Source organism: Salvelinus fontinalis, chromosome 6 (assembly GCF_029448725.1).
Source record: "Salvelinus fontinalis isolate EN_2023a chromosome 6, ASM2944872v1, whole genome shotgun sequence".
Taxonomy (NCBI): domain Eukaryota; kingdom Metazoa; phylum Chordata; class Actinopteri; order Salmoniformes; family Salmonidae; genus Salvelinus; species Salvelinus fontinalis.
In genome coordinates this window covers 455,595-478,315 of record NC_074670.1, presented here as the reverse complement: position 1 = coordinate 478,315, position 22,721 = coordinate 455,595, and the positions used below count along the sequence as shown (strand labels likewise).

Here is a 22,721-nt window from a genome sequence, read left to right as displayed (position 1 = left end):
TTTTGAATTGACTCTTTCAACTGCTAATACCAAGCAGCCACTTTGGATGACGTGTTAAATGTTTGTTCTCAAAGTGAAGTACACTACATGACTAAAAGTATGTGGACACCTGCTTGTCGAACATCTCATTCCAAAATCGTGGACATTAATATGGTGTTGCCCCCCCCCCCCCCCCCCTTTGCTGCTATAACAGCCTCCACTCTTCTGGGAAGGCTTTCCACTAGATGTCGGAACATTGCTGCGGGGACTTGCTTCCATTCAGCCACAAGAGCATTAGTGAGGTCGGGCACTGATGTTGGGCGATTAGGCTTGGCTCTCAGTCGGCCTAATTAATCCAAAAGGTGTTCGATGGGGTTAAGGTCAGGGCTCTGTGCAGGCCAGTCAAGTTCTTCCACACAGACCTCGACAAACCTCGCTTTGTGCATGGGGGCATTGTCATGCTGAAACAGGAAAGGGCCTTCCCCAAACTGTTGCCACAAAGTTGGAAGCACAGAATCATCTAGAATGTAATGTATGCTGTAGCGTTAATATTTCCCTTCACTGGAACTAAGGAGCCCAAACCATGAAAAACAGACCCAGACTATTATTCCTCCTCCACCAAACTTTACAGTTGGCACTATGCATTGGGGCAGGTTCACATACTTGTGTGTATATATGGCGGTGAGCTTTACACCACTCCAGCCGACACTTGGCATTGCTCATGGGGATCTTAGGCTTGTGTGCGGCTGCTCGGCAATGGATACCCATTTCATGAAGCTCCCGATGAACAGTTCTTGTGCTGACATTGCTTCCAGAGGCAGTTTGGAACTCGGTAGTGAGAGTTGCAACCGAGGACAGATCATTTTAATGCCCTACACGCTTCAGCAGTCGGCGGTCCCGTTCTGTGAGCTTGTGTGGCCTACCACTTTGTGGCTGAGTCATTGTTGCACCTAGACGTTTCCACTTCACAATAACAGCACTTACAGGTGACCGGGAAGATCTACCAGGGTAGAAATTTGACGAACTGACTTGTTGGAAAGGTGGCATCCTTTGACGGTGCTACTTTGAAAGTCACTGAGCTCATCAGTAAAGCATTATACTGCCAATGTTTGTCTATGGAGATTGCATGGCCGTGTGCTGAATGTTATACACCTGTCAGCAACGGGTGTGGCTAAAATAGCCAAATCCACTAATTTGAAGGGGTGTCCGTCTGCTCCTCTGAACCAGTTTGTAAAGATACATGCTATTCATCCCCATAATGCAAAGCCCATGGAGACTAAGCTTTTAGGAAGCGTAATACATAGCTTTGTATTCTGTTTGCATTACATTATGCTGATAACATCAGATTCCCTTTGTTTGATGAAGAGGATTTCACCACCCTGACGGACAGCTGAGAATATCAATATTCAGACAGACAGTCGGGGAGATTTACCCCCGTTTGCATATAAATGTGATATCAGCAGGTGCATCGTAAAGTAATACATGCTTTTTGGAGCTTTTCTCATCAAAAGTAAATAGATTGTCTTTTTCATAAAGTCCTTCTGGCTGTCGGCAGAGCGTCACATCAGCGTCCTGCCGTGTGACTACCTGAGAAGAGCTGCGTTCTCATCAGCGTCTTGCTGTGTGACTACCTGAGAAGAGCTGTGTTCTCATCAGCGTCTTGCTGTGTGACTACCTGAGAAGAGCTGTGTTCTCATCAGCGTCCTGCTGTGTGACTACCTGAGAAGAGCTGTGTTCTCATCAGCGTCCTGCTGTGTGACTACATGAGAAGAGCTGTGTTCTCATCAGCGTCTTGCTGTGTGACTACCTGAGAAGAGCTGCGTTCTCATCAGCGTCCTGCTGTGTGACTACCTGAGAAGACCTGTGTTCTCATCAGCGTCCTGCTGTGTGACTACCTGAGAAGAGCTGTGTTCTCATCAGCGTCCTGCCGTGTGACTACCTGAGAAGAGCTGCGTACTCATCAGCGTCCTGCTGTGTGACTACCTGAGAAGAGCTGTGTTCTCATCAGCGTCCTGCTGTGTGACTACCTGAGAAGAGCTGCGTTCTCATCAGCGTCCTGCTGTGTGACTACCTGAGAAGAGCTGTGTTCTCATCAGCGTCTTGCTGTGTGACTACCTGAGAAGAGCTGTGTTCTCATCAGCGTCTTGCTGTGTGACTACCTGAGAAGAGCTGTGTTCTCATCAGCGTCCTGCTGTGTGACTACCTGAGAAGAGCTGTGTTCTCATCAGCGTCTTGCTGTGTGACTACCTGAGAAGAGCTGCGTTCTCATCAGCGTCCTGCTGTGTGACTACCTGAGAAGAGCTGTGTTCTCATCAGCGTCTTGCTGTGTGACTACCTGAGAAGAGCTGCGTACTCATCAGCGTCCTGCTGTGTGACTACCTGAGAAGAGCTGCGTACTCATCAGCGTCCTGCTGTGTGACTACCTGAGAAGAGCTGCGTACTCATCAGCGTCCTGCTGTGTGACTACCTGAGAAGAGCTGCGTACTCATCAGCGTCCTGCTGTGTGACTACCTGAGAAGAGCTGTGTTCTCATCAGCGTCCTGCTGTGTGACTACCTGAGAAGAGCTGTGTTCTCATCAGCGTCTTGCTGTGTGACTACCTGAGAAGAGCTGCGTACTCATCAGCGTCCTGCTGTGTGACTACCTGAGAAGAGCTGCGTTCTCATCAGCGTCCTGCTGTGTGACTACCTGAGAAGAGCTGCGTTCTCATCGGATCTCAGTCAGATGAGATGTTCCACAGACAGGAGACACACTGTGATATAATATCTCTTCTCAACTGGCAGAACCAGGACATACTGCCAATCCACTAGCCCCTTCATAATGGGAAGCTGGACCCAGAGCAATATACACTGCTCAAAAAAATTAAGGGAACACCTAAACAACACAATGTAACTCCAAGTCAATCACACTTCTGTGAAATCAAACTGTCCACTTAGGAAGCAACACTGATTGACAATAAATTTCACATGCTGTTGTGCAAATGGAATAGACAAAAGGTGGAAATTATAGGCAATTAGCAAGACACCCCCAAAAAAGGAGTGATTCTGCAGGTGGTGACCACAGACAACTTCTCAGTTCCTATGCTTCCTGGCTGATGTTTTGGTCACTTTTGAATGCTGGCGGTGCTCTCACTCTAGTGGTAGCATGAGACGGAGTCTACAACCCACACAAGTGGCTCAGGTAGTGCAGTTCATCCAGGATGGCACATCAATGCGAGCTGTGGCAAAAAGGTTTGCTGTGTCTGTCAGCGTAGTGTCCAGAGCATGGAGGCACTACCAGGAGACAGGCCAGTACATCAGGAGACGTGGAGGAGGCCGTAGGAGGGCAACAACCCAGCAGCAAGACCGCTACCTCCGCCTTTGTGCAAGGAGGTGCACTGCCAGAGCCCTGCAAAATGACCTCCAGCAGGCCACAAATGTGCATGTGTCTGCTCAAATGGTCAGAAACAGACTCCATGAGGGTGGTATGAGGGCCCGACGTCCACAGGTGGGGGTTGTGCTTACAGCCCAACACCGTGCAGGACATTTGGCATTTGCCAGAGAACACCAAGATTGGCAAATTCGCCACTGGCGCCCTGTGCTCTTCACAGATGAAAGCAGGTTCACACTGAGCACATGAGCACATGTGACAGACGTGACAGAGTCTGGAGACGCCGTGGAGAATGTTCTGCTGCCTGCAACATCCTCCAGCATGACCGGTTTGGCGGTGGGTCAGTCATGGTGTGGGGTGGCATTTCTTTGTGGGGCCGCACAGCCCTCCATGTGCTCGCCAGAGGTAGCCTGACTGCCATTAGGTACCGAGATGAGATCCTCAGACCCCTTGTGAGACCATATGCTGACATATGCACATTTGTGGCCTGCTGGAGGTCATTTGGCAGGGCTCTGGCAGTGCACCTCCTTGCACAAAGGCGGAGGTAGCGGTCCTGCTGCTGGGTTGTTGCCCTCCTACGGCCTCCTCCACGTCTCCTGATGTACTGGCCTGTCTCCTGGTAGCGCCTCCATGCTCTGGACACTACGCTGACAGACACAGCAAACCTTTTTGCCACAGCTCGCATTGATGTGCCATCCTGGATGAACTGCACTACCTGAGCCACTTGTGTGGGTTGTAGACTCCGTCTCATGCTACCACTAGAGTGAGAGCACCGCCAGCATTCAAAAGTGACCAAAACATCAGCCAGGAAGCATAGGAACTGAGAAGTGGTCTGTGGTCACCACCTGCAGAATCACTCCTTTTTTGGGGGTGTCTTGCTAATTGCCTATAATTTCCACCTTTTGTCTATTCCATTTGCACAACAGCATGTGAAATTTATTGTCAATCAGTGTTGCTTCCTAAGTGGACAGTTTGATTTCATAGAAGTGTGATTGACTTGGAGTTACATTGTGTTGTTTAAGTGTTCCCTTTATTTTTTTGAGCAGTGTATATATATATATTATATATATATGTATGTATTTTCTTTATTTAACCTTTATTTAACTTAGCAAGTCAGTTAAAATAAGAACAAATTCTTATTTACAATGACGGCCTAGGCCGGCCAATCCTGGACTAAGCTGGGCCAATTGTGAGCCACCCTATGGGACTCCCAATCATGGCCGGATGTGATACAGCCTGGATTCGAACCAGGGACTGTAGATGCAGTGCCTTAGAGCGCTGCGCCACTCGGGAGCCCCATATGTCTACAGCTGGATACATATTATACATGTACAATGAATGACTGAATGGCTGACTGAATTAATGAGTGGATGGATGAATGAATAAATGAATAATGCATGAATTGATATATACTGAGCATTAAATGTATGCAGCACATTTCTATGTGGATATAAGTGGACCCCGCCCCCCCCACCACACCGCTGTACACGGCAGCTATTCCATTATAGAGAGAGGACTTTAAGTCGTGACACAAATGACTTATGATGCGTTGCAGTCTCTCTTTCACCCCAAACACACTGTACAGTAGTTCATCTCCTCACGCTGGCGGTATAATTATATCTGCATATGCACCACCAAGATTCCTATCAATATTTCATGCATTGTCAGTTTGACCTTTAAATAATTAAATGCACAAATAGCTCAATTTTACCTGGTTTTGACTCTTGTCTTCCATAGGTTTGTGCCTCTAGTGCGGCAGAGTGGCTGTCTGTCCATGCATACATACAGCTCATTAATAAGGGTCGTATAAGGAAGTTAAAGACTGCGTCACATACTTCAACCTATTCCCTATATAGTGCTCCCATAGGACTCTGGTCTCAAACGGTTCCCTATTCCCTATATAGTGCTCCCATAGGACTCTGGTCTCAAACGGTTCCCTATTCCATATATAGTGCTCCCATAGGACTCTGGTCTCAAACGGTTCCCTATTCCCTATATAGTGCTCCCATAGGACTCTGGTCTCAAACGGTTCCCTATTCCATATATAGTGTTCCCATAGGACTCTGGTCAAAAGTAGTGCACTCTATAGGCAATAGGATGCTATTTAGGACAAATCCAAAGGCTGTCACGTACATTATTCACAAGGAGGAAAGATAATCCACCTGCCATGTATTTTCATGACTTTCCCTTTCGGGAAGACGGGTAACAAACTGTATAGATATAGTAGTTGTAGAATGTGAATACGATGTGTACGGGTAACAAACTGTATAGATATAGTAGTTGTAGAATGTGAATACGATGTGCACGGGTAACAAACTGTATAGATATAGTAGTTGTAGAATGTGAATATGATGTGCACGGGTAACAAACTGTATAGATATAGTAGTTGTAGAATGTGAATACGATGTGTACGGGTAACAAACTGTATAGATATAGTAGTTGTAGAATGTGAATACGATGTGTACGGGTAACAAACTGTATAGATATAGTAGTTGTAGAATGTGAATACGATGTGTACGGGTAACAAACTGTATAGATATAGTAGTTGTAGAATGTGAATATAATGTGTACGGGTAACAAACTGTATAGATATAGTAGTTGTAGAATGTGAATACGATGTGTACGGGATGTGTCTTAATCTGACAGCTGTGTCATTGCTCTTTGATTTTATGGGTGTTACATGTTGTCGTTCTGTTCTAGAAATTCATATGTTACTGTGTCAGATCGTTTAGCTGTGTGATTCATTGACATTTGGTTGAAAACTGTATCGTATTTATCAGATGGAAACAACTTCTGCTCCTCTAAAATGAAACTATGAATAATAATTTTAAAAATATGAGTTTGTTGTTGCAGCTTTTTTGTTTTTCAAAAACATGTTTGTTGTTGTACGGAATAGAGAAGTTGCTCGAGACTGTTTACACTCTTTAAACTGTTTTACGGTTCCTAATAGCTTTCATAAAGATTGGGGAATAGATTTTAACTTATTGCTCTCTATCAAAACGTCATATACCATTTAATCACTAAGATGAATAGCCTTTCTTTTCTTTGATAACAAACGGGAGTTGGATCGGACTCAGGAGTTGGACGTTAGTTCATATGGATTCTTCCCATAAATCAGAATATGTTTATTTGAGTGATGAAATGAATTCCGTAAAGACACACACGCCAACACAGCTGGGTCGATTGTGTTTCATTATGACACGTTATCAATACCATCAGCTTCCTGGTCTTTATCTGTCAATATCATCAGCTAGGTTGACAGATTGCAATTCTCCATCAGCTGTTGGCTTCAGTTCCTTCGTGATGTTACTGTAGATAGTGATGTGGTGGGGTCATGACTGTGATCGTGATAGTGATTTGATCTGATAGTTATTTGATTTGATTGTGATTTGATGTGATAGTGATTTGATGTGATTGTGATTTGATGTGATTGTGATTTGACGTGATAGTTATTTGATGTGATTGTGATTTGATGTGATTTGATGTGATAGTTATTTGATGTGATAGTGATTTGATGTGATTGTGATTTGATAGTGATTTGATGTGATAGTGATTTGATGTGATTGTGATTTGATAGTGATTTGATGTGATAGTTATTTGATGTGATTTGATTTGATAGTGATTTGATGTGATAGTGATTTGAAGTCATAGTTATTTGATGTGATTGTGATTGTGATGTGATAGTCATTTGATTGTGATTGTGATCGTGTTATGGTAATGGTGATAGTGATGTGATGGTGATGTTCTTCTGTCATCGTGATTGTGTTTATAAAATCTCTCTCTCTCTCTCTCTCTCTCTCTCTCTCTCTCTCTCTCTCTCTCTCTCTCTCTCTCTCTCTCTCTCTCTCTCTCTCTCTCTCTCTCTCTCTCTCTCTCTCTCTCTCTCTCTCCTCAGTGTACCTGGGCGTGACCAACCTGAACACCTACCAGGTAATGATGTCCAGTATGTGTGTCCAGTGGCAGCCCCATCGTCAGGCTGACCTCTACAGGGTGGTCATCGAGTCTCTGCTCAGTGAGTAACACTTCTCTTTTACCAACTCCATGTGTTGTTGACTAGGCCTTCTCCTTCATGTTATAGCTGAATGTCCATGTGTTTTGACTAGGCCTTGTCCTTCATGTTATAGCTGAATGTCCATGTGTTTTGACTAGGCCTTCTCCTTCATGTTATAGCTGAATGTCCATGTGTTGTTGACTAGGCCTTCTCCTTCATGTTATAGCTGAATGTCCATGTGTTTTGACTAGGCCTTCTCTGACATGTTATAGCTGAATGTCCATGTGTTGTTGACTAGGCCTTGTCCTTCATGTTATAGCTGAATGTCCATGTGTTTTGACTAGGCCTTGTCCTTCATGTTATAGCTGAATGTCCATGTGTTTTTGACTAGGCCTTGTCCTTCATGTTATAGCTGAATGTCCATGTGTTTTGACTAGGCCTTCTCCTTCATGTTATAGCTGAATGTCCATGTGTTTTGACTAGGCCTTCTCCTTCATGTTATAGCTGAATGTCCATGTGTTGTTGACTAGGCCTTCTCCTTCATGTTATAGCTGAATGTCCATGTGTTGTTGACTAGGCCTTCTCCTTCATGTTATAGCTGAATGTCCATGTGTTTTGACTAGGCCTTCTCCTTCATGTTATAGCTGAATGTCCATGTGTTGTTGACTAGGCCTTGTCCTTCATGTTATAGCTGAATGTCCATGTGTTTTGACTAGGCCTTCTCCTTCATGTTATAGCTGAATGTCCATGTGTTGTTGACTAGGCCTTCTCCTTCATGTTATAGCTGAATGTCCATGTGTTTTGACTAGGCCTTCGCCTTCATGTTATAGCTGAATGTCCATGTGTTTTGACTAGGCCTTCTCCTTCATGTTATAGCTGAATGTCCATGTGTTGTTGACTAGGCCTTCTCCTTCATGTTATAGCTGAATGTCCATGTGTTTTGACTAGGCCTTCTCCTTCATGTTATAGCTGAATGTCCATGTGTTTTGACTAGGCCTTCTCCTTCATGTTATAGCTGAATGTCCATGTGTTTTGACTAGGCCTTGTCCTTCATGTTATAGCTGAATGTCCATGTGTTTTGACTAGGCCTTCTCCTTCATGTTATAGCTGAATGTCCATGTGTTTTGACTAGGCCTTCTCCTTCATGTTATAGCTGAATGTCCATGTGTTGTTGACTAGGCCTTCTCCTTCATGTTATAGCTGAATGTCCATGTGTTTTGACTAGGCCTTCTCCTTCATGTTATAGCTGAATGTCCATGTGTTGTTGACTAGGCCTTCTCCTTCATGTTATAGCTGAATGTCCATGTGTTTTGACTAGGCCTTCGCCTTCATGTTATAGCTGAATGTCCATGTGTTTTGACTAGGCCTTCTCCTTCATGTTATAGCTGAATGTCCATGTGTTGTTGACTAGGCCTTCTCCTTCATGTTATAGCTGAATGTCCATGTGTTTTGACTAGGCCTTCTCCTTCATGTTATAGCTGAATGTCCATGTGTTTTGACTAGGCCTTCTCCTTCATGTTATAGCTGAATGTCCATGTGTTTTGACTAGGCCTTGTCCTTCATGTTATAGCTGAATGTCCATGTGTTGTTGACTAGGCCTTGTCCTTCATGTTATAGCTGAATGTCCATGTGTTTTGACTAGGCCTTCTCCTTCATGTTATAGCTGAATGTCCATGTGTTGTTGATTAGGCCTTGTCCTTCATGTTATAGCTGAATGTCCATGTGTTTTGACTAGGCCTTGTCCTTCATGTTATAGCTGAATGTCCATGTGTTTTTGACTAGGCCTTGTCCTTCATGTTATAGCTGAATGTCCATGTGTTTTTGACTAGGCCTTCTCTGACATGTTATAGCTGAATGTCCATGTGTTTTGACTAGGCCTTCTCCTTCATGTTATAGCTGAATGTCCATGTGTTTTGACTAGGCCTTCTCCTTCATGTTATAGCTGAATGTCCATGTGTTTTGACTAGGCCTTCTCTGACATGTTATAGCTGAATGTCCATGTGTTTTGACTAGGCCTTGTCCTTCATGTTATAGCTGAATGTCCATGTGTTTTGACTAGGCCTTCTCCTTCATGTTATAGCTGAATGTCCATGTGTTTTGACTAGGCCTTGTCCTTCATGTTATAGCTGAATGTCCATGTGTTTTGACTAGGCCTTGTCCTTCATGTTATAGCTGAATGTCCATGTGTTTTTGACTAGGCCTTGTCCTTCATGTTATAGATGAATGTCCATGTGTTTTTGACTAGGCCTTCTCTGACATGTTATAGCTGAATGTCCATGTGTTTTGACTAGGCCTTCTCCTTCATGTTATAGCTGAATGTCCATGTGTTGTTGACTAGGCCTTCTCCTTCATGTTATAGCTGAATGTCCATGTGTTGTTGACTAGGCCTTCTCCTTCATGTTATAGCTGAATGTCCATGTGTTTTGACTAGGCCTTCTCCTTCATGTTATAGCTGAATGTCCATGTGTTGTTGACTAGGCCTTGTCCTTCATGTTATAGCTGAATGTCCATGTGTTTTGACTAGGCCTTCTCCTTCATGTTATAGCTGAATGTCCATGTGTTGTTGACTAGGCCTTCTCCTTCATGTTATAGCTGAATGTCCATGTGTTTTGACTAGGCCTTCGCCTTCATGTTATAGCTGAATGTCCATGTGTTTTGACTAGGCCTTCTCCTTCATGTTATAGCTGAATGTCCATGTGTTGTTGACTAGGCCTTCTCCTTCATGTTATAGCTGAATGTCCATGTGTTTTGACTAGGCCTTCTCCTTCATGTTATAGCTGAATGTCCATGTGTTTTGACTAGGCCTTCTCCTTCATGTTATAGCTGAATGTCCATGTGTTTTGACTAGGCCTTGTCCTTCATGTTATAGCTGAATGTCCATGTGTTTTGACTAGGCCTTCTCCTTCATGTTATAGCTGAATGTCCATGTGTTTTGACTAGGCCTTCTCCTTCATGTTATAGCTGAATGTCCATGTGTTGTTGACTAGGCCTTCTCCTTCATGTTATAGCTGAATGTCCATGTGTTTTGACTAGGCCTTCTCCTTCATGTTATAGCTGAATGTCCATGTGTTGTTGACTAGGCCTTCTCCTTCATGTTATAGCTGAATGTCCATGTGTTTTGACTAGGCCTTCGCCTTCATGTTATAGCTGAATGTCCATGTGTTTTGACTAGGCCTTCTCCTTCATGTTATAGCTGAATGTCCATGTGTTGTTGACTAGGCCTTCTCCTTCATGTTATAGCTGAATGTCCATGTGTTTTGACTAGGCCTTCTCCTTCATGTTATAGCTGAATGTCCATGTGTTTTGACTAGGCCTTCTCCTTCATGTTATAGCTGAATGTCCATGTGTTTTGACTAGGCCTTGTCCTTCATGTTATAGCTGAATGTCCATGTGTTGTTGACTAGGCCTTGTCCTTCATGTTATAGCTGAATGTCCATGTGTTTTGACTAGGCCTTCTCCTTCATGTTATAGCTGAATGTCCATGTGTTGTTGATTAGGCCTTGTCCTTCATGTTATAGCTGAATGTCCATGTGTTTTGACTAGGCCTTGTCCTTCATGTTATAGCTGAATGTCCATGTGTTTTTGACTAGGCCTTGTCCTTCATGTTATAGCTGAATGTCCATGTGTTTTTGACTAGGCCTTCTCTGACATGTTATAGCTGAATGTCCATGTGTTTTGACTAGGCCTTCTCCTTCATGTTATAGCTGAATGTCCATGTGTTTTGACTAGGCCTTCTCCTTCATGTTATAGCTGAATGTCCATGTGTTTTGACTAGGCCTTCTCTGACATGTTATAGCTGAATGTCCATGTGTTTTGACTAGGCCTTGTCCTTCATGTTATAGCTGAATGTCCATGTGTTTTGACTAGGCCTTCTCTGACATGTTATAGCTGAATGTCCATGTGTTTTGACTAGGCCTTGTCCTTCATGTTATAGCTGAATGTCCATGTGTTTTGACTAGGCCTTCTCCTTCATGTTATAGCTGAATGTCCATGTGTTTTGACTAGGCCTTGTCCTTCATGTTATAGCTGAATGTCCATGTGTTGTTGACTAGGCCTTCTCCTTCATGTTATAGCTGAATGTCCATGTGTTTTGACTAGGCCTTCTCCTTCATGTTATAGCTGAATGTCCATGTGTTTTGACTAGGCCTTCTCCTTCATGTTATAGCTGAATGTCCATGTGTTTTGACTAGGCCTTGTCCTTCATGTTATAGCTGAATGTCCATGTGTTTTGACTAGGCCTTGTCCTTCATGTTATAGCTGAATGTCCATGTGTTGTTGACTAGGCCTTCTCCTTCATGTTATAGCTGAATGCACATGTCTTTCACCTAGACTTGGACATAGGAAGAGGATGAAACCGTTATGTAGACATTAAATGCCATAGGGTCTTATCATGGACATAAAGAGTAGTTGTGTACTTCCTGTCCTCTGACAGTGTCGCTATGCCACTTCTTAGAGTAGTTGTTCCTCCCGTGCTCTGACAGTGTTGCTATGTCACATCTTAGAGTAGTTGTGTTCCTCCCGTGCTCTGACAGTGTTGCTATGCCACTTCTTAGAGTAGTTGTGTTCCTCCCGTCCTCTGACAGTGTTGCTATGCCACTTCTTAGCATCAAGCTTTAAGTACGTTCTCTATTTTCTCTTTTATTGCCCATTTCCATCCCCCCAAACATCACACAGGAGCTTATCTTCAAATCCACCAAATCCTCAGTTCTTCCTTTCTCTCTCTGTCCCCCTCTGTCTCTCTGTCTCTCTGTCTCTCTGTCTCTCTGTCTCTCTGTCCCCCTCTGTCCCCCTCTGACTCTCTGTCTCTCTGTCAATATGTCTCTCTGTCTCTCTGTCTCTCTGTCCCCCTCTGTCCCCTCTGTCTCTCTGTCTCTCTGTCTCTCTGTCTCTCTGTCCCCCTCTGTCCCCCTCTGTCTCTCTGTCTCTCTGTCCCCCTCTGTCTCTCTCTCTGTCTCTCTGTCTCTCTGTCTCTCTCTCTCTCGGTCTCTCTGTCTCTCTGTCCCTCTCTGTCCCCCTCTGTCCCCCTCTGTCTCTCTGTCTCTCTGTCTCTCTGTCCCCCTCTGTCCCCCTCTGTCTCTCTGTCTCTCTGTCTCTCTGTCTCTCTCTCTGTCTCTCTCTCTGTCTCTCTGTCTCTCTCTCTCTCTGTCTCTCTCTGTCTCTCTCTGTCTCTCTCTGTCTCTCTCTCTCTCTGTCTCTCTGTCTCTCTCTTCCTTTCTCTCTCTTTCTCTTTCTCCCCCCTTTATCCCTGCCAGACAGACAGACAGACAGGAAGGAAGGAAATCCCTGGAAGGAGAGATTTGAGGAATTAGAATGTAGAATGCAGGAGCAGCTAGAGAACATCTAGAAGGCTGAGTTCCAGGTTCTTTAGTTCTATTGTCCTCTGTTCTGATTCTGACTGACTGGGTAACGTACAGATCAGTGGCCCAGGATATCTGACTGCAGGAGCCACAGATCATGTTAAATACACAGGAATTGTGTGTGTGTGTGTGTGTGTGTGTGTGTGTGTGTGTGTGTGTGTGTGTGTGTGTGTGTGTGTGTGTGTGTGTGTGTGTGTGTGTGTGTGTGTGTGTGTGTGTGTGTGTGTGTGTTTGCCTCAACTGGATGCTTCAAGACGTTTCAGCTGCTGAAAACGTTTTTTCAAAAAGAGGTTTCATCCGATGTGGCAGAGTCTCGATTTCATTTATAATGGCAAGAAGACACCTTTGGAAAATAATTGCAATAATGAAGTTGATGAATGGACACCATTAATCTCGTGTGTGCCAGTTCACTCTGTCTTTGGCTTCAAAGATGCTAACATTAGAGGTCCACACTGTTCTACCAGAGAACTCTGTTCTTCCATAGAACTATGTTCTTCCATAGAACTCTGTTCTTCCATAGAACGCTGTTCTTCCATAGAACGCTGTTCTTCCATAGAACTCTGTTCTACCAGAGAACTCTGTTCTTCCATAGAACGCTGTTCTTCCATAGAACGCTGTTCTACCATAGAACGCTGTTCTACCAGAGAACTCTGTTCTACCAGAGAACTCTGTTCTTCCATAGAACTCTGTTCTTCCATAGAACGCTGTTCTACCAGAGAACTCTGTTCTACCAGAGAACTCTGTTCTTCCATAGAACGCTGTTCTTCCATAGAACGCTGTTCTACCATAGAACGCTGTTCTACCAGAGAACTCTGTTCTTCCATAGAACTTGTTCTTTCATAGAAGACTGTTCTTCCATAGAACTCTGTTTCGTTTTGTAACCAGGTGTCACCAGGGTTGTGTTCAGTAGGTTGTGGTACGTCCAGATAGAAATGTATTAAAAGAAGAGACATGCCTCTCTGACATGTAGACTAAGGAATCAGTCTGGAAGGACCATGTTGTGCTCTATAAATTCTCTTCATATTTGTATTCAACAGTATGTTGCATCTCTGATTGTTGTTGTTGATTGGTGATTGTTGTTGTCTCTCCAGATGGCCAGAAACAGGAAGTGAGGGTTGGAGGCTCTGCGTCTCGACAGTGTTTCTATGATCTGACCCCTAACAGCCAGTATAAGATCAGTGTTTCCACCCAGCTACAGGACATGGAGGGGCCCGCCGTCACCACCATCACTACAACACGTATGTACCAACTGACCTCTACACTCTCATCATGGATACTACACGTATGTACCAACTGTCCTCAACACTCTCATCATGGATACAACACGTATGTACCAACTGTCCTCTACACTCTCATCATGGATACAACACGTATGTACCAACTGACCTCAACACTCTCATCATGGACACAACACGTATGTACCAACTGACCTCTACACTCTCATCATGGACACAACACGTATGTACCAACTGACCTCTACACTCTCATCATGGATACAACACGTATGTACCAACTGACCTCAACACTCTCATCATGGATACAACACGTATGTACCAACTGACCTCTACACTCTCATCATGGATACAACACGTATGTACCAACTGACCTCAACACTCTCATCATGGATACAACACGTATGTACCAACTGACCTTAACACTCTCATCATGGACACAACATGTATGTACCAACTGACCTCTACACTCCCATCATGGATACAACACGTATGTACCAACTGACCTCAACACTCTCATCATGGACACAACATGTATGTACCAACTGACCTTAACACTCTCATCATGGACACAACATGTATGTACCAACTGACCTCTACACTCCCATCATGGATACAACACGTATGTACCAACTGACCTCAACACTCTCATCATGGACACAACACATATGTACCAACTGTCCTCAACACTCTCATCATGGATACAACACGTATGTACCAACTGACCTCAACACTCTCATCATGGATACAACACGTATGTACCAACTGACCTCAACACTCTCATCATGGACACAACACGTATGTACCAACTGACCTCTACACTCTCATCATGGATACAACACGTATGTACCAACTGACCTCTACACTCTCATCATGGACACAACACGTATGTACCAACTGACCTCAACACTCTCATCATGGACACAACACGTATGTACCAACTGACCTCAACACTCTCATCATGGATACAACACGTATGTACCAACTGACCTCTACACTCTCATCATGGACACAACACGTATGTACCAACTGACCTCTACACTCTCATCATGGACACAACACGTATGTACCAACTGACCTCTACACTCTCATCATGGATACAACACGTATGTACCAACTGACCTCTACACTCTCATCATGGACACAACACGTATGTACCAACTGACCTCTACACTCTCATCATGGACACAACACGTATGTGTCAACGTCACTCAGCATCTCTCTTATGGGAGTAGAACAGAATTAGCAGCTATGAACATGGGATGGGATTTATATGCAGTAGAAAGGAAGATGGCATGGCATACTGTATGTTACACATTGAAACGGAAGAGTCAATGATGTGAGGCTGAAAGCAGTGGGAAACCATAGAACCCATCATTCCAGTGTTCCTCCAGGCCATGCAACCGCCCCCCCCCCCCCCCCCCCCCCAGCCTTGATCCCATTACCTTTAATGGCCGTCGTGGCTTACGACTGACTGGCCTATAGATCAGCTCAGCTCAGTGAAGACAAGGCTTTCTCTCCTTTTGTCTGGTAAACGAAACCTTCCCCCCAGAGCTGTTCTCTGCCTGTGGGCTGAGCACCAGCCACAACTCATTTCACCTCCCTTTAGGGTACATCCCGAATGGTAGCCTATTCCCTACATTTACAACGGGGATAGGGTGTCATTTAGGACACGTCGTCAGTCCCTGCAGCACGACTGTCACTTAGAAGCAACAATAGTAGGCTAATGATGCAGGCCATTGGCAAGGCAATGAGGTGGGGAGAACTGGTCTGTTTAGGGACAGGAGATGCTCACTCGCTGCCAGGGATACAGATAGTCGCTCTCCCCCCAGAAGGAGGTTACACTGCTGCTGCTACTGCTGCTACTGCTGCTATCACTCACCACAGAAAAACCTCTCTGGCTTATCCCAAAGAGAGGTATTGTTTGGGGACAGCATGGGAGAGGTAGGTGGACACTGGTAGGTGTGTGTGTGTGTGGATAGAGAGGTATGATGGATGTACCGTGATGATTTATGTGCTTGTCTCTCTGTGTATTCTAGTCCCCGCCCCCACCCAGCCACCGACACCACCCCCCACGTCACCCCCCCGGCCGACCATACCGCCCGCCAAGGAAGGTAAGAGAGAAGAACTGCCACTGTGTGTCCGCACGCACGCACGCACGCACACACACACACACACACACACACACACACACCACTCCCCTGCTGTCCCCACCATAGTGTGACCTTTCTCAAACCCACACTACATCTCTGATGACAGCTCACCTTTACTTCAGCACACTGAGGTACCACAGATTAAATAATATATATAACTTTTATACCAAATGAACCACATTATACAATCACCAAACAAATACCGGTACTTAGTGGTATTTATTCAGCTGAGGAAGAGTTTTTGGAGATAAATACAACTTTTTAAGTCTTCTTTCTTGAGAGGTATCCAGTATCTTATCAACTTTTTAAGTCTTCTTTTTTGGGGAGTATCCAGTATCTTATCAACTTTTTAAGTCTTCTTTCTTGGGGAGTATCCAGTATCTTATCAACTTTTTAAGTCTTCTTTCTTGGGGAGTATCCAGTATCTTATCAACTTTTTAAGTCTTCTTTCTTGGGGAGTATCCAGTATCTTATCAACTTTTTAAGTCTTCTCTCTTGGGGAGTATCCAGGATCTTATCAAACATTTGCAGTGCTGCTCAGACAAGCAGCTGCTCCAGTCTGTACATATTTACACAGCATCTGCATGCATTACTTATTACATTAGCTGAGGCTTTGCTTCCTCCCTCCTCTACTGACCTTCATATACACACTACCAAATATCATAGGGAGACAGCCCCCTGGGGGTTTACGTCCTGGTCCATTTTTAAGTGAACTGTAATCATCAGATTTGTGATAAGTATAAGTTCTTCACAGGTTGAAATAAATGAGAAATAAGAACGTGGTTTTTACAGCACCATAATAGAGCGAAAACATCTTCAGCTTTTATCAATGTCTTCCCAGCAAAGTTCTCAAGGTCGTTTTTTTCCAGCAGGGATTAGTTGAATATTGCATTTTGGATATTATCTCTAGCTCCTAATAATAGTAGAAGTCAAAAGTACTCAACTTCTTCTCAATCGCATTGGAGGAGAAGGTTCGATGGGCGGGACCTTGGATCTTCTCCAATGCGCTGTGTGAATGAGGCGAGGATAGAGGGTGGGAGGAATCGATTCAATCGATGCAAGACAAATTGAGAAAGAGCCTTGCACACTTCTATCCCCCCATGGTGCACTGCTGCCTGGCTGCGTATCAAGCCTTCCTCCCATCCTGTCGATACTTCCTGTCCGGTTTGATTAGAACCCTGCCATAAGAACCTTCCCTTAAGATCTCTCCCACCATTCTAAGAACTCTGCTATAATTCTAAGCACTTCAGACTTAACACATTTGTTCCACCTCTAGAGGTTTGTACCAGTCAATGTAATGTTATAATTCTAACTCTCTGGCTTGTTTAAACAAAGATCAACCAGGCCAGACATTTCTCTTGCCATTCCTCTACACTCTTAGAAAAAAGCACATATCTTTGATCCTAAAAGGGTTCTTCGGCTGTCTCCAAAGAACCCTTTTTGGTTCCAGGTAAAACCCTTTTGGTTCCAGGTAAAACCCTTTTTGGTTCCAGGTAGAACCCTTTTGGTTGCAGGTAAAACCCTTTTGGATTGAGGTAAAACCCTTTTGGTTCCAGGTAGAACACTTTTGGTTCCAGGTAAAACCCTTTTGGTTCCAGGTAAAACCCTTTTGGTTCCAGGTAAAACCATTTTGGGTTCAACGTAAAACCTTTTTCACAGAGGGTTCTATTTGGAACCAAAAAGGGTTCTACCTGGAACCAAAAAGGTTCTCCAATGGGGACAGCCAACGAATCCTTTTGGAACCCTTTTTTCTAAAAGTGTAGCACAGAGTTTCTCAACCTTCTTTGTACCAGGCACCGACAAGCTGTGGTCCTTCTTGTACCAGGCACCGACAAGCTGTGGTCCTTCTTGTACCAGGCACCGACAAGCTGTGGTCCTTCTTTGTACCAGGCACCGACAAGCTGTGGTCCTTCTTGTACCAGGCATGGACAAGCTGTGGTCCTTCTTTGTACCAGGCACCGACAAGCTGTGGTCCTTCTTGTACCAGGCACCGACAAGCTGTGGTCCTTCTTTGTACCAGGCACCGACAAGCTGTGGTCCTTCTTGTACCAGGCATGGACAAGCTGTGGTCCTTCTTGTACCAGGCACCGACAAGCTGTGGTCCTTCTTGTGCCAGGCACCGACAAGCTGTGGTCCTTCTTTGTACCAGGCACCGACAAGCTGTGGTCCTTCTTGTACCAGGCATGGACAAGCTGTGGTCCTTCTTGTACCAGGCACCGACAAGCTGTGGTCCTTCTTGTGCCAGGCACCGACAAGCTGTGGTCCTTCTTGTACCAGGCACCGACAAGCTGTGGTCCTTCTTTGTACCAGGCACCGACAAGCTGTGGTCCTTCTTGTGCCAAGGACCGGCAAGCTGTGGTCCTTCTTGTGCCAAGGACCGGCAAGCTGTGGTCCTTCTTGTGCCAAGGACCGGCAAGCTATGGTCCTTCTTGTGCCAAGGACCGGCAAGCTATGGTCCTTCTTGTGCCAAGGACCGACAAGCTGTGGTCCTTCTTGTGCCAAGGACCGGCAAGCTATGGTCCTTCTTGTGCCAAGGACCGGCAAGCTATGGTCCTTCTTGTGCCAAGGACCGGCAAGCTATACTTCTTCCTAGCATTGGAGAACTGGCTAAATCAGCGTCAGCTTACTGTCTGAGAGAGCGGCCAGCTCTAGCCGTTCCTCACATTCTGAGAGACCGGCCAGCTCTAGCCGTTCCTCACATTCCGAGAGACCGGCCAGCTCTAGCCGTTCCTCACATTCCGAGAGACCGGCCAGCTCTAGCCGTTCCTCACATTCTGAGAGACCGGCCAGCTCTAGCCGTTCCTCACATTCCGAGAGTGTAACGTCCGTCGTTAAGGGTAGACCAAGGCGCAGCGTGATTTGGGTTCATCATATTTCATTAAAATGCGAACCAGCAAAAAAAAACAATAAACAATACAACGAACGAAAAGCTTCGTCGTGCAAAATACATGCAACCAAACAAAGACAAGATCCCACAACTGAAGGTGGGAAAAAGGGCTGCCTAAGTATGATACCCAATCAGAGACAACGATAGACAGCTGCCTCTGATTGGGAACCATACTAGGCCAACAAAGAAAAAGAAAACATAGATATACAAAAACTAGAGTACCCACCCTAGTCACACCCTGACCAACACATAGAGAATAAACAGGGATCTCTAAGGTCAGGGCGTGACAGAGAGACCGATCTGCGCCCAGTTTGATTGAAGTCTGTATATGGCTGGAGAATACACTAACTGAATATTAAAGGCACAGCGAGGTCAAAAATGTGATTTTCCAGTATGTTATATATATTTCCACACTATGAGGTTGGAATAATACTGTGAAATTGTGAAAATGATGATAAAGCCATTTTAGTGTAAGAGCTGTTTGAACAGGCTGTCTGTTTTGGTGGGATGGAGTTTTGGCCTGCCTGGTGACATCGTTAATAGACCAATGAGAAAGAGTGTTCCAAACCTCTCTGCCAGAAAATAGCTAGTGTAGTTTTCAGTTTTCCTCTCCCCACTCAGACAGATATATTGAGATAAAAATGGCTGCTCTGGACCTTTAATTAGCACGAAGGAAGATCTTATCTGTCTCTGTGTAGTAGTAAGTAGATAAAGCTTCTGGAGGAGACAGATAGTTCATCCCTACTCGCCACCAGCTGGCCTGTTGTAATGAGACTGAAGAGTTGAGGCTTACCAGCTGGCCTGTTGTTATGAGACTGAAGAGTTGAGGCTTACCAGCTGGCCTGTTGTAATGAGACTGAAGAGTTGAGGCTTACCAGCTGGCCTGTTGTAATGAGACTGAAGAGTTGAGGCTTACCAGCTGGCCTGTTGTAATGAGAATGAAGAGTTGAGGCTTACCAGCTGGCCTGTTGTAATGAGACTGAAGAGTTGAGGCTTACTAGCTGGCCTGTTGTAATGAGACTGAAGAGTTGAGGCTTACCAGCTGGCCTGTTGTAATGAGAATGAAGAGTTGAGGCTTACCAGCTGGCCTGATGTAATGAGAATGAAGAGTTGAGGCTTACCAGCTGGCCTGTTGTAATGAGACTGAAGAGTTGAGGCTCACCAGCTGGCCTGTTGTAATGAGACTGAAGAGTTGAGGCTCACCAGCTGGCCTGTGGTAATGAGACTGAAGAGTTGAGGCTTACCAGCTGGCCTGTTGTAATGAGACTGAAGAGTTGAGGCTTACCAGCTGGCCTGTTGTAATGAGACTGAAGAGTTGAGGCTTACCAGCTGGCCTGTTGTAATGAGACTGAAGAGTTGAGGCTTACCAGCTGGCCTGTTGTAATGAGACTGAAGAGTTGAGGCTTACCAGCTGGCCTGTTGTAATGAGACTGAAGAGTTGAGGCTCACCAGCTGGCCTGTTGTAATGAGACTGAAGAGTTGAGGCTCACCAGCTGGCCTGTGGTAATGAGACTGAAGAGTTGAGGCTTACCAGCTGGCCTGTTGTAATGAGACTGAAGAGTTGAGGCTTACCAGCTGGCCTGTTGTAATGAGACTGAAGAGTTGAGGCTTACCAGCTGGCCTGTTGTAATGAGACTTAAGGGTTGAGGCTCACCAGCTGGCCTGTTGTAATGAGACTGAAGAGTTGAGGCTTACCAGCTGGCCTGTTGTAATGAGACTGAAGAGTTGAGGCTCACCAGCTGGCCTGTGGTAATGAGACTGAAGAGTTGAGGCTTACCAGCTGGCCTGTTGTAATGAGACTGAAGAGTTGAGGCTTACCAGCTGGCCTGTTGTAATGAGACTGAAGAGTTGAGGCTTACCAGCTGGCCTGTTGTAATGAGACTTAAGGGTTGAGGCTCACCAGCTGGCCTGTTGTAATGAGACTGAAGAGTTGAGGCTTACCAGCTCGCCTGTTGTAATGAGACTGAAGAGTTGAGGCTTACCAGCTGGCCTGTTGTAATGAGACTGAAGAGTTGAGGCTCACCAGCTGGCCTGTTGTAATGAGACTGAAGAGTTGAGGCTCACCAGCTGGCCTGTTGTAATGAGACTGAAGAGTTGAGGCTCACCAGCTGGCCTGTTGTAATGAGACTGAAGAGTTGAGGCTTACCAGCTGGCCTGTTGTAATGAGACTGAAGAGTTGAGGCTCACCAGCTGGCCTGTTGTAATGAGAATGAAGAGTTGAGGCTCACCAGCTGGCCTGTTGTAATGAGACTGAAGAGTTGAGGCTCACCAGCTGGCCTGTTGTAATGAGACGGAAGAGTTGAGGCTTCTATCTCTGTGTTTGGAATTCCTCTCTAACCTAGTTCCATATCTCATTTCCCTCCTTCCTTACCTCCCTGCCTCCTTCCCTGCCTCATTCCCTCCCTGCCTCCCTCCCTCCCTCCCTCCCTGCCTGCCTCCCTCCGTCACTGCCCCCTCCCTCCCTGCCTGCCTCCCTCCATCACTGCCTCCTTCCCTGCCTCCCTCCCTCCCTCCCTGCCTCCCTGCCTCCCTCCCTCCCTCCCTCCCTCCTTCCCTCCTTCCCTGCATGCCTCCCTCCCTCCCTCCCTCCCTCCCTCCCTCCCTCCCTGCCTCCCTCCCTCCCTCCCTCCCTCCCTCCCTCCCTCCCTGCCTCCCTCCCTGCCTCCCTCCCTGCCTCCCTCCTTCCCTCCCTGCGTCCCTCCCTGCGTCCCTGCCTCCCTCCCGCCAGTCTGTAAGGCAGCCAAAGCTGACCTGGTCTTCTTGGTGGACGGCTCTTGGAGCATCGGAGACGACAACTTCCAGAAGATTATCCGCTTCCTGTACAGTACGATGGGAGCTCTGGATCTGATTGGTCCTGACGGCACACAGGTAAGACCAATGACAACACCTCCCTATTATAGAGTTATGCATTCAGCCAATATCGCACGGAAATAATGAATAAATGAAATATAACCCAATGCATGCTGTTGAAGGGGTTAGAGTGAGGTTAGGGTCACAGGTCAGGGTGAGGTTGGGTTCACAGGTCAGGGTGAGGTTAGGGTCACAGGTCAAGGTGAGGTTAGGGCCACAGGTCAGAGTGAGGTTAGGGTCAAAGGTCAAGGTGAGGTTAGGGTCACAGGTCAGGGTGAGGTTAGGGTCACAGGTCAGGGTGAGGTTAGGGTCACAGGTCAAGGTGAGGTTAGGGCCACAGGTCAGAGTGAGGTTAGGGTCACAGGCCAGGGTGAGGTTAGGGTCACAGGTTAGGGTGAGGTTAGGGTCACAGGCCAGGGTGAGGTTAGGGTCACAGGCCAGGGTGAGGTTAGTGTCACAGGTTAGGGTGAGGTTAGGGTCAGAGGTCAGGGCCAGGGTAACAGGCCATGGTGAGGTTAGGGTCACAGGTCAGGGTGAGGTTAGGGTCACAGGTCAGGGTGAGGTTAGGGTCACAGGTCAGGGTGAGGTTAGGGTCAAAGGTCAAGGTGAGGTTAGGGTCACAGGTCAGGGTGAGGTTAGGGTCACAGGTCAGGGTGAGGTTAGGGTCACAGGTCAGGGTGAGGTTAGGGTCACAGGTTAGGGTGAGGTTAGGGTCACAGGTCAGGGTGAACTTAGGTTTAGATAAAGCCTGTGCCAACATCACCAAACAGAGCCACATCTAAACCAGGTCTCAAGGGAGAGACCATTATGTTGGAATAGACTGGTGTCTAGACATTATAAACAGAGGCCCATAGATATTCATCAAGCCTTCTCTTTCAGACCGTTCACAACCCATTACTGAGGA

The 22,721-nt window shown here is 45.9% G+C and overlaps 1 pseudogene; it reads left to right on the top strand.

Moving 5' to 3' along the window:
- The window catches only part of LOC129856747 (collagen alpha-1(XIV) chain-like), a 194,571-nt pseudogene that overhangs the window by 49,654 nt on the left and 122,196 nt on the right, over positions 1–22,721 (top strand).